Genomic DNA, 10466 nt, shown 5'->3' with positions numbered 1-10466 from the left:
GTGTAGCCTAAATTGGCTAATGGATAACTTCCAGATCTTAAAATCAGTTGTAAAATTAACAGGAATCTGTAATGAGGATAATATTGCAGCTAATATGTCTCCTAATCCTCGTAAAAAGTGTGCTTGTGATTAACCTTTATAATAGCCAAGTTGTTTCATGGATTACATCACATTATTACAGCCCACATTTTAAGATACGTTCCTGAAACGCACTCTTGTATTAGTTTTAAGAGTCACAGACACATTTATTATGGAGGGAGCACTGTGTACTGCCTGTAGGCTTTCATGACGGTGTCCATGATGGAGTGTCACGCTGGCTTTGTAAAAAGGCACCCACAAATATAGCAGCCTGTTTCCCTGACAGAGTGTTTTGGGGCGACGGGGCTGTAAAACGTGGGTAAGAAAATGGATCACGTGAAACACACAAGGCTGACAGAGTGACCCCGTGGAGCCGAGGAAGGACTATCAGCCCCTTTTACACACTGCGAGAGAACACTCAAACAAGGACAGGAAACCATGGAAATTAACAATTTTGTGGCTAAGCTATTAGTGGCTTTTTGGCTGGCAATGCTAAAGATGGATAGCTTATCTGACTTTAATAGCTGGCACAGCAGCATTAGTGCTGAGCTGGAGCGAGGAGAAGAACAATACGGCACATTAGAGGAGCAGCCAGCACACACCAGAAACTGCTCCAGACTTCTAATTAGCATTCATTAACAGTAGGGGAAAGAGCGATTATGGTCTTTAAGTAGTGCATTAGCTAATGTTGCTTTTTCTCATGTCAGCAGATTTAAATAGGAGGGGTGTGCTGCCACATCAGAGCCACTGCTTTGTGCTGACTGGGAGGTTTTGGTTGATGTTTGTGATGACCTTAAAATACACTGCTGCTGTTTGTTTACACTAGTTATTACTGCTAACAAGGCCACAGGCTCAGTCAAACATGACTGACTGTTTGCTACCATCACAGCTGCTGCAGACGCTTAGCTGAATGTGAGAGTGTGATGTTGCTACTGTACTTTACAGTGTTGTTCGACAGATTTGGAGGAAATGTAGCTTTCTATGTGATTTATTAGCCTGATTGTGGACTAGTCAGTAATGAAGGGAAATTAAATGGCAATTCAGTCTTATTAACAGGCTTGTGCCAGTCGCAGTATATTTCATATAACTTTTCTTTGTCAGTCAGAATTATATTTTGGTAATTTTTCCCGTTTTTCAGTTATTCAAAGTTGCCATCCAGGTTGTTAAAGCACCTCCGCCTGGTGTCGGGCAGGTAGCATTGAGTTTTTTAAAGCTTTTACTGAAATTAACTCACAGCCGAGGATTACAACACCAGGAAAGTCACGTAGCCTTTGCCTCACTCGCTCCTTCCTGGAAACACCAGCAGTATTTTAGTGGAAAACTCGGTTTGCAAATTATTTGCGGTTTAACGAGTGATCTTGTAACCGACGACTTTCAGTCAAATATGTTGACTGACTGGTGACGTTACAGACGCAGGCGACAGGAGGAGGGGATGTAGGTGATTACTGTAGTGAAATATTGTCCCCCTTACAAAGTAATTTGCAAACTGGCGGTAATACCGCAGGGGAAATTCCTTCACTGCAACGGCCCTATGTAGAGCTGAGGGGAACTGCAGAGTTAAGTGATAATTCTTTCATCATTACACATTGTTACGTAAACTATTGATGTAAGCCGCTTTAAGGTATGACTCAATACCATCAAATATTCATAATTAAATGTGCAACGGTTAAAGTTAAAGTTAGATAGGGGAAAAAGACATTCTTATTATTTAAAGTTTCCATCGACATTATGATTGTAATTTAGTTTTCAGCTTTCAGGCCGAGTGTGTGTGTCACCGATACCCAGGATGATGCTCACTCGCACACACAGACTTTGTACAGAGCGCGAGCACCAGGACTCTCAGTGCAGTTTACTTAATGGCCACTGGTGTCACTATTAACAACAGTTTTCTGGAAGTTACACATAGACCCTTAAATTTTTTTAGATATTTTTTAGTCAAAAAGCAAATGTGCTACAACTGGACTAAATGGGTGTGATTTAATTAGATGTGACTGACAGTAGTGTCTCCATGGCAACATTAGCGAATAATTAAAATTGATATATATTTTTACATTCTGATTGGTACATTAAAATATTTGACATGATCTGTTTTTTTAATAGCACTGTCAACTTCAAACCAGTGAAAAAAACTGATTGAGAAAAGTGGTTATCATATCCACTAAGAGCATCCTTTTGATACAAGACAGTAATTATCAACAGACCAGCATGCTGATCAATAACAGAATACTGTTTATCCATTTCTTTTTGCTTGTCATTATACTGAGATTGGCAGATGAAGAAGCTCAATATTTGTTTTCCAGAATCTCCTGTAGATTAAACTGTGTTGGTGGATGGATCCTGAACAAACAGAAGGTGCTGTTAGCTGATGGATGTATAATTTCCTTTTACTTTATGATTGCAAATGAGGCAAAACTCAAACATTATTCAGCTGCCCTAATTAAAGCTTTATTCAGCCACAAATATGCTTTATGCTACTGCATGTTTTATGTGAAGAAATCAGAGTTAATGGCCTTTAGTACTGACTTTGCTTTGGGTATATTAATCCACACCACATTTATTGAATGGAAGATTTAATGTAGTGTTGTGCAATCTAATAGTGACAATATAGTAATCAGGCTGTTGATATTGGCAGCTGTTTGACCTTGAATAAACTGAAAGAAAAAAACAACAACCTCTCCTTCAAGAGTGAAACCATCTGAAGTGTTGAACTGTTCATGTACGACTGTCAGCAAGTCCAGGCTCGACTGCACAGAGCGCCCTCGGCCAAGAGAGTGAGGAATGAAAGAGGTCGAAAGCAGGAACGCTGACGTCTAACAATAACATCCACATAAAAAGACAGGCGTTAAAAGAAATGTCACTCTTGTCAAACACAGAAGCCACTGAGGCAAAAGTAAGCAGGAGTTTGCTTTTCTCCTTTTTCTTATTATCTTTATTATTATTACTGTACAGGGCGGTCAAGGTTCACTAGCAGAGCACACTTAACCATGTATCCTGTCTCACACACACACACACACACACCCACCGCTACACACACATAACTCTCTGTCTTTCTCCTAACACCAGTCCTGCTCTGTGTGCTCTGCTAATATTGACTCTCCTGACTAACACTGCCTCTATTGAGTCAAACACAGAACTGTTTGACTAGAATTAGAACATCATTGAGATAGCAGCCGTCGACCTGTCCATGCTGGAGCTGTGGTGCTAATGTAAAGCAGAGCAAGGAGAACAGCAGCTTGTGATTGTCAGCGAGTCAGCCGAAGGGTGCAGAGGTGGAGCTCGCAATCTCGTCCCTACACAAATGTTGTCTCACGCTGCGACTTTTATCACCGATGCACAATAACAGCCACTTGTGAAATGTCTTCTTGTGAAATCACACGGTGTTCCTATTGCGTGTGGGCAAAGCTGTGTTTATGTGCGCGTGGTTTTTCTGTCATTAAGCCCATTGAGTCCTTGAGGTCGTAAAACTGGCTTGTCACTGGGGCCATTGTGTCGTTTGTACCTCTGCGATGAAAAACAAAGTGCCGTCAAACTTGTTGGCAGCAGGAATAAAAGCTTGAGTTCTGTGCCAAAACACGTTTTTAATCTGAGCGTAGGTATTAAATTCTTATCTTCAGTTACACATTGCAGCTATAATGTTAACAGCTCTATCCAACCATAAAACACACACACACACACATAGAACACACTTATAAGCAAACCTACTCAACTAGACTACTCACTACTCGCAGGCCTACTCATTCACTTTATCGCTCTTTATCTCTCTGTCTCTCACAGGCACATTTCACAGACTTCGGCTGTGTCCGAAATCATTCCCTATTTACTATAGTCCACTATATTTACCCTCCAGCTACTGTATTTGAGTTTCTGAGTGTACATAATTTATGTAAAATTTCCACAGTGGAACAAAAAAAACTAGCGTTCATGTCACATACACTTCTGACAATCTTACAATGCAATGTGTTGCATTCGACACATGATAGTGATAATGATTGATAGTGTAAAGAGTTAACTGCTGAGTGTCTGTAACATAGTGAGTACTTAATGAGATAAGGAGGGCGTTATTTAGCACACAGCATTACTAATTTCAGTCTGTTGCTAATTTGACTGTTAGCTAAGCCCCGCCCCTCTCAGTTACTGTTGCTATGCCCTTGAAGCTCTGTTCCCTTAATATTTCCAGCTAACTACTTTTCACCAGTTGATTATCAACATAGAAGACATGGAAATAGCATTTTTTTTCTTGAGGGGGTGGAGTGGAGGCATTTCACTTTAGTTTACCCTGTTTAGCTTCTTAGTTAACATACTAGTTTGTATTTTCAGACATATTATCAGTTTTAATGTCATCTCTGGTAACGTTGGCCATTAAAGGGGCGTGGCGGAGCTGCTAACGTTATCATAAACTCTGATAGCATCCAAGACTGGCTTCCACACAGTGGAGAAACACTACGCACTGGTAGAGGTTAAGCTGTTTTTTTTGTTTTTGTTTTATTTTCTTATTTTACTGGTAAACAAATGTAGTTTGATTCTTACATTGTCCAATTGTAAAAATGTGTATCCATTACACACCAAATACATTTTTCTTTCACATTTTGTCAACTAAAATATGGGTCAGACGTTATGTCCCGACCTGGCACCTGTTTTCCTTGTCCCTGTATTTTGCCAAACCTTAATAGCGACGGCTACTTGTCTTGAGCCTCTCTAGCTAGACTAGCTATGGTTTCCAAAAAGTCCCAGAGGAATATGGAGAATTTAATAGTGTGTGGACAGAAGTGTTGTTGTCGGTTTACAATATGCTTAATTTGCGGCTCCACACAGATTATTTGTTTTATTTTGTTTGGTTGTTTTGCAATAAATGTCCATGATGTTTCTGTAAATCACCACTCACTGTTTTTAACTGAGATCCTACACCTTGTTGAACCTAACCATCTGGGTCAGGGGCAGGCAATGTTTGTCAACTACATGGAAGGGGAAGAGCTGAATAAAAGGCTGCCGCAGATGGCGGTGCAGCAGTCTTTTTTGCTTATGTGGTTTCATTTTATCCCTACAGGCCCTGATGGTATTTTGAATTGCCCTGGGTTATGTATTCACTTGGTCATGTAAACTAAATGAACCATCCATAATGTAAATGAGAATGAAAGAGAGATTGAGAGAGAGACAGGGATGCAAATGCACTGGTGCGCCTGGTGTTGGGCGGGAAGAGAAAGAGATGTCAGCATTTTCCTACATTTCACTTTTAAATGAGCCACAGCTGACTGGAGAGTCAAACCTTCACACTGCATATACCAGATAGTGCAATTACTTACCAAAAGATTCAACAATTTATGAATTTAAAAAGTCAAAAGCATTACAAATGTGGTTTATTCTGTAATATATATGAAAGGGCTTCTCATCTTTGTCTTGGATTTGCATGTAGAGAGATGATTCAACAGTCCGGGCTCCATCATTTACAGAGTTGCTGACTCTCTCTGACGGGGCTGGCAGGAGTTATGTGCTTTTGTGTTTATTGTGGTTCAACCTCCACCCCCACTTCTCCTATACCCACTTAGCACACAAAGTCCCAAATGCACTGTTTTCCCATTTAGGAGATGAAAAGCACTTTTGTAAATAGTTAATAGCTGTCCAGGGACGCAGGTCGTGTTTTGAGTGCAGAATAATCACTGTTGGAAGTTCTTGTCTGCCTGTTCAAGTCGCAACACAAGGTAACCACATAACAACGCTGCTGCTGTCTGCACTCCATCTCATTTCAATCGGTAATTACCCGGCATATTTGCACTTGGCACTGTGAAACATGATGCAAGTTATTTTGTGTCCTCGATGAGAAATATTTCCTGGCATTTCACTGCTTCCAAAGTGTTACAGCCAATTTGATATTAGATAAATATTTGAGCTGGCATGCAATGAAGCGTATGTCAGATGAGCAAAAAAGCCCTGGCACTATGGATGCATTTTGCTGCTCAAAGGGAGGAAAAAGACAAGGGAGAGGCCTTGTCTGTTCTCTATTAGAGTCCACTCAGTTCTTCTACAAACAGAGAGGATGCTAGCCAAACAAGCTTATTCAAGGGGGTTCTGTGTGGACCGTGTTAGCTCAGCAAATCCAGCTCCACAAACATGCTTCAAAGAATCCTGCTATCTCCGCAGAGCTTTGATGTGGGTATTGATCATGCAGCAGTCTGTGAGAAAGAGGGATGCAGTGGAGGTTTTAGTATTGTGTTCTGGCTCAGATAGAATAGATAATAGCAAAAACATGCACTCCCATCACGCCGTGCTGTGCTTTAGTTATGACAGCTGCACAACTATTTTTTGGCTCTGAGGTAGATGCGATTAGGAGTAAAAGACAAGGGAAGAGCGAATCAGATCATTTGCCCTGAGGACAGGTCATAGCACATTATGTTTACCCCAGTGGTAGAGCCTGAGCAGAATCCAAATAAAGTCCAAACACGAATTTGCAGATAAGAGCGCCACACCTCCAGGTGACAGTATAAACAGTCTGAGATTTGTCTGCTACTTCTGAAAGCATTAATGCAATATTTCATAAAGTCGCCTCATTCTCAGGAGGAAAACATGTACAACGAAAACACATTTTTGATAGTTCCTGGTGTTGCACTACAGTGGCAATACAAGCAAAGCAAACAAAAACAAAGCCAACACTTCCACAATCACACAGTCACGCTGTATGCTATAGAAAGACAAACAAAGTCTGTTCTCCTTAGCGTGGTAAAACAACCACCCACAGCCCTGCTCCTGTCTCACACTGAGACCATTAGTCACAATGATTTCTCTGCCAGCTGTCCTGGTGTTTGCTTAAGCTAGCCTCGCAGGCAGGTTGAGCCTCATTTGAATTCTCACTTCACTTTATTAGGCATGCACTGGATCATTAGTATCCAGTAAGGCAGATGCAGATGTGTTCCTCAGGTAATGTTCAAACACAAACCTGAACGGCCATTAATCATGCGGATAAACACACCATGAAAATAGCATGCTCTGTGAATTATACGAACCCACAGTCATCCATCCAGTGTTTTTTTGCTTTTTTGGAACAACTGTCCTGTTCACCTTGTCAACAGCATTTTCAGCCAGTCCTCTAATCTTATTTGTGCACATGGATGCTGTAATCTCAGCCTTTATACTCATACCTGGCCCCGTGTGATAAAAGTTGCTGCTTTATTAGAATGAATGAACTTTGCAACTTAGCTATATCTAATGAATTAAATAACAACTCCTTAATGCGCCATGTGTAATTGCCTACCATTTACAAAGTGCAACGTGCAAGGTACTGGATAAGAACAGCAGTGTGGTGGACTATTTTAAGATAAACAGCTAATGTGTGCGTTCAAAGAGGCTTTTGTGTTTGCTTTTGCGTGGGAGTTTGTGTGCAGGGACCTGACTGAGCTTTATGCAGATATGAAAATCATGTGATGCTATTTCACCCTCTTCCAAATGCCACCTATGATTGTTCACAGATAAGCTGGTTCCAATGTGAGTAATTTGCATGAAAGCATTGGCAGGAAAAGGTTTGAAATACCATTTCTTTTTCTTTTCTTTTCTTTTTTTTTTTTTCTGTAGAAAACAAGGACTCGCCGATATCAGTTTAGCGGGTTAATAAGAGGTGTTTTTAACGCTCATTTATTCTTTGTACTTGCAGAACTGCTGCTAGAAGATTCATGCGATGTGAGAAAGTTGAGTCAATCTCCACCACATCCAAATACCATTTAGTCATCATACATCATCCTGCATTGTGCCATTGTCAGTACAATCATTTCTGGCATCTCCTCTCCTTTCATTTCATCAGCAAACTGCTTGGAGCGCTGCTTAAATAATCAGCCAACTGCATGGAAAGCCCAGTTACTCTGCCGCGTTAACTAGATGAGATCAACCACTTGTGAAAAAAGCAGTGGGATTTTTCTGTGAGGGGACACAATGTGGTTACAATGAAAGTGAGTCAACGGAAATCAGTCATGGCATACTGTCACCACAGTAAGGACAAAGCCAGGTGAAAGTGCAGCCAAGCCACATATACTGGGCAAGGAGAATACACTCAACTGACAGCTGCAAGCACTTAGTCGGCTGCCAAGAACAAAGACAGGGAGGAAAAAACACAATTCAGCCCAATTTGGCTATAATGAGCCTACCCAACAATGGCTTCCAATATTTTCAATAAGAAATGAGTCATGTCTTGAATTATGCTAGTCAGAGGTCAACTCTCAGTGTTGATGTGTAACCACAACAACAAGCATGAGGACGAATGGATTCCTCATTACAACTTGAGCTTGAAATGATAACGTGGATGTCAGGAAATAAAATGGACAGTGACAGACCTAACATCTGTTCGAGTCATCTTTGGCATAAAGTAAGAACAGCTAAGTGACATATCGGACTAAAAAGCAGAGCCGGGGGGGCAGCAGATGGGATGAGGTGTTCTGAACCACTAACCACATGCACTTAAGGGTCAGAGCAATTCTCATCCAATGTGCTTCTAAACAGCTGAAAAACCAAACTTCACCTCCGGGAGTTTGTGTCCTTTGACCCATCTGCTCGTCACAGCCGCAGCACCAGAAAAGAGAGCGTGGGAGCTTTTACCTTTTTATTAACACTGAACACAGTGCCTCATGTCTCCACTGTGCATTTTAGTATGCATTAAGGCAGAGGAGCGTGAGGAGAGCAAGCGGCGAAGAGGAGCAAAAGCAAAAAAAGCAAAAAAAAAAAGAAAAGGCAGATGAGTCCCGAGAGGCTAGGAGATGGGCTGAATGACAATTGACTGACTGTCAACACTCATCTGACTTCGCATATCTTTCTGAACTAACACACTTAGCTGGCAGGCAGCCACGGCCTTGACATATGAAGACGTAGTGTACAAACCCTGCTCAGAGCCTTGATTTGCAAAGCTCTGCTCTCATGCAGTATTTACTTGTGTTTCCCACTAATTGACTTCCATTGTCAGGGATTGCTTTTCTCGCCACTAAAAGAAGGCAAGAAAACCTTGTAATGGGTTCTTGTTTAAAGGGCCGCTGTGGGTGAGACAGAGGTACTTGTTCCGACATGCCCTTCAAATCAGAAACCATTCAGTTGTTATGATACAGCTTTGGAAGCAACTGAAACCGCCATCATTCCTCAGATGCCCCGTGCAGCCAAGTATAGAGTGCCACTGGATAGGGTTTCACTTTCATCACACCTATTTAAACTCATGCCCGCTTTTCACAGCCTGATTCAGTACAGCCTGTTAATCATGTAAGCAGATGGAGGTCAGGAACCCGCTGCTCAAGTCAAATTTACCAAATCAAAATAGCGTCTACAATCCATATTTTATATCAATGACGGATCAAATGACTGTGTGATGAATCTACAGCTCTGCAGAGCTTTAAAGTGCTCATTGTTTTGATTTTCAGTGGGGCGCACACACATTACTGTTTTGGTTCACTCTCACCGCTCTCGTAGCATTGTTTTTAGTTTCTTTATAGTTTCCACTGTACACTACCTGCTCAGGACCAAACAGCAGACGGACGTAATTAGCAACTAGCGGATGTGTGTTGGAACATTTAACAGCTGAGGAGCCAAAGAGTTCCCTCGGGAGTAAGTGGGGAACGTTGGACTGACATTCATGAGGTGGACACACACACATGACTCTAGATGAATGCTGATCAGTGTCAGATGGATATGAAAATAGGCAGTTGTTTGCAAACAAAGTTGCCAAATTAACTTAAAAGGTGACACTATGTCTCTGTTGTGTTTATTGTGTTCACTTTGCCCTCGGGTGGCCAGTTATCAGTTATTGCAAGTTTAAATGGTATAAAAAAGGCTAGCTGTTGCTCAGTGAGTATAATAATGTGAAAGCAGAAAATGTAGTTTTAATGACATATGGTTGATTATATAACAGGTACGACAGTGGGCAGTGCTATTTTGAACCCCTGAATTATGAATAGCTCTCATCAGCATCATATTGATGTGAAAATTATTTCATCCGTGCTGTGCCAAAAGGCAGCTTAAGACCTCTTTATCAGAGCCATTCAAGCAAAGACTCAATAAAACATTGCAATTAGGCTTGCTCTTTTTAAATCTGAGATGGTCTAATTGACTGTGTGTATTCAAGTAGAGCATCAGAAATCCCTCCAGCAAGTTTAATAACATTGATAAGCATAATGCATAATCATAAGCTCGACGCTCCGAAACGCAGAATGATGTATTTTTACCATACAGTTGAATGAATGGTGTTGTCTTAAGACTTGGTTTTATCCTTATTGTGGGCCTTTGAGTGCGGTTTTAATTTATTTTCCTCCAGTGTCTCTTAGAAACTGGTAATGTTGATCACTTGAGTTTCATAATAACATCTTTGCCACTTGGTTGTGGAGGGCTTGCAGTGAGAAGCTGGGGATAATAGTGTGGTGTAGCACATCAAA

This window comes from Morone saxatilis, unplaced genomic scaffold (assembly GCF_004916995.1).
Source record: "Morone saxatilis isolate NCDOM2014 unplaced genomic scaffold, NCSU_SB_2.0 Contig2, whole genome shotgun sequence".
NCBI lineage: Eukaryota > Metazoa > Chordata > Actinopteri > Moronidae > Morone > Morone saxatilis.
This window is presented reverse-complemented; position numbering follows the sequence as displayed.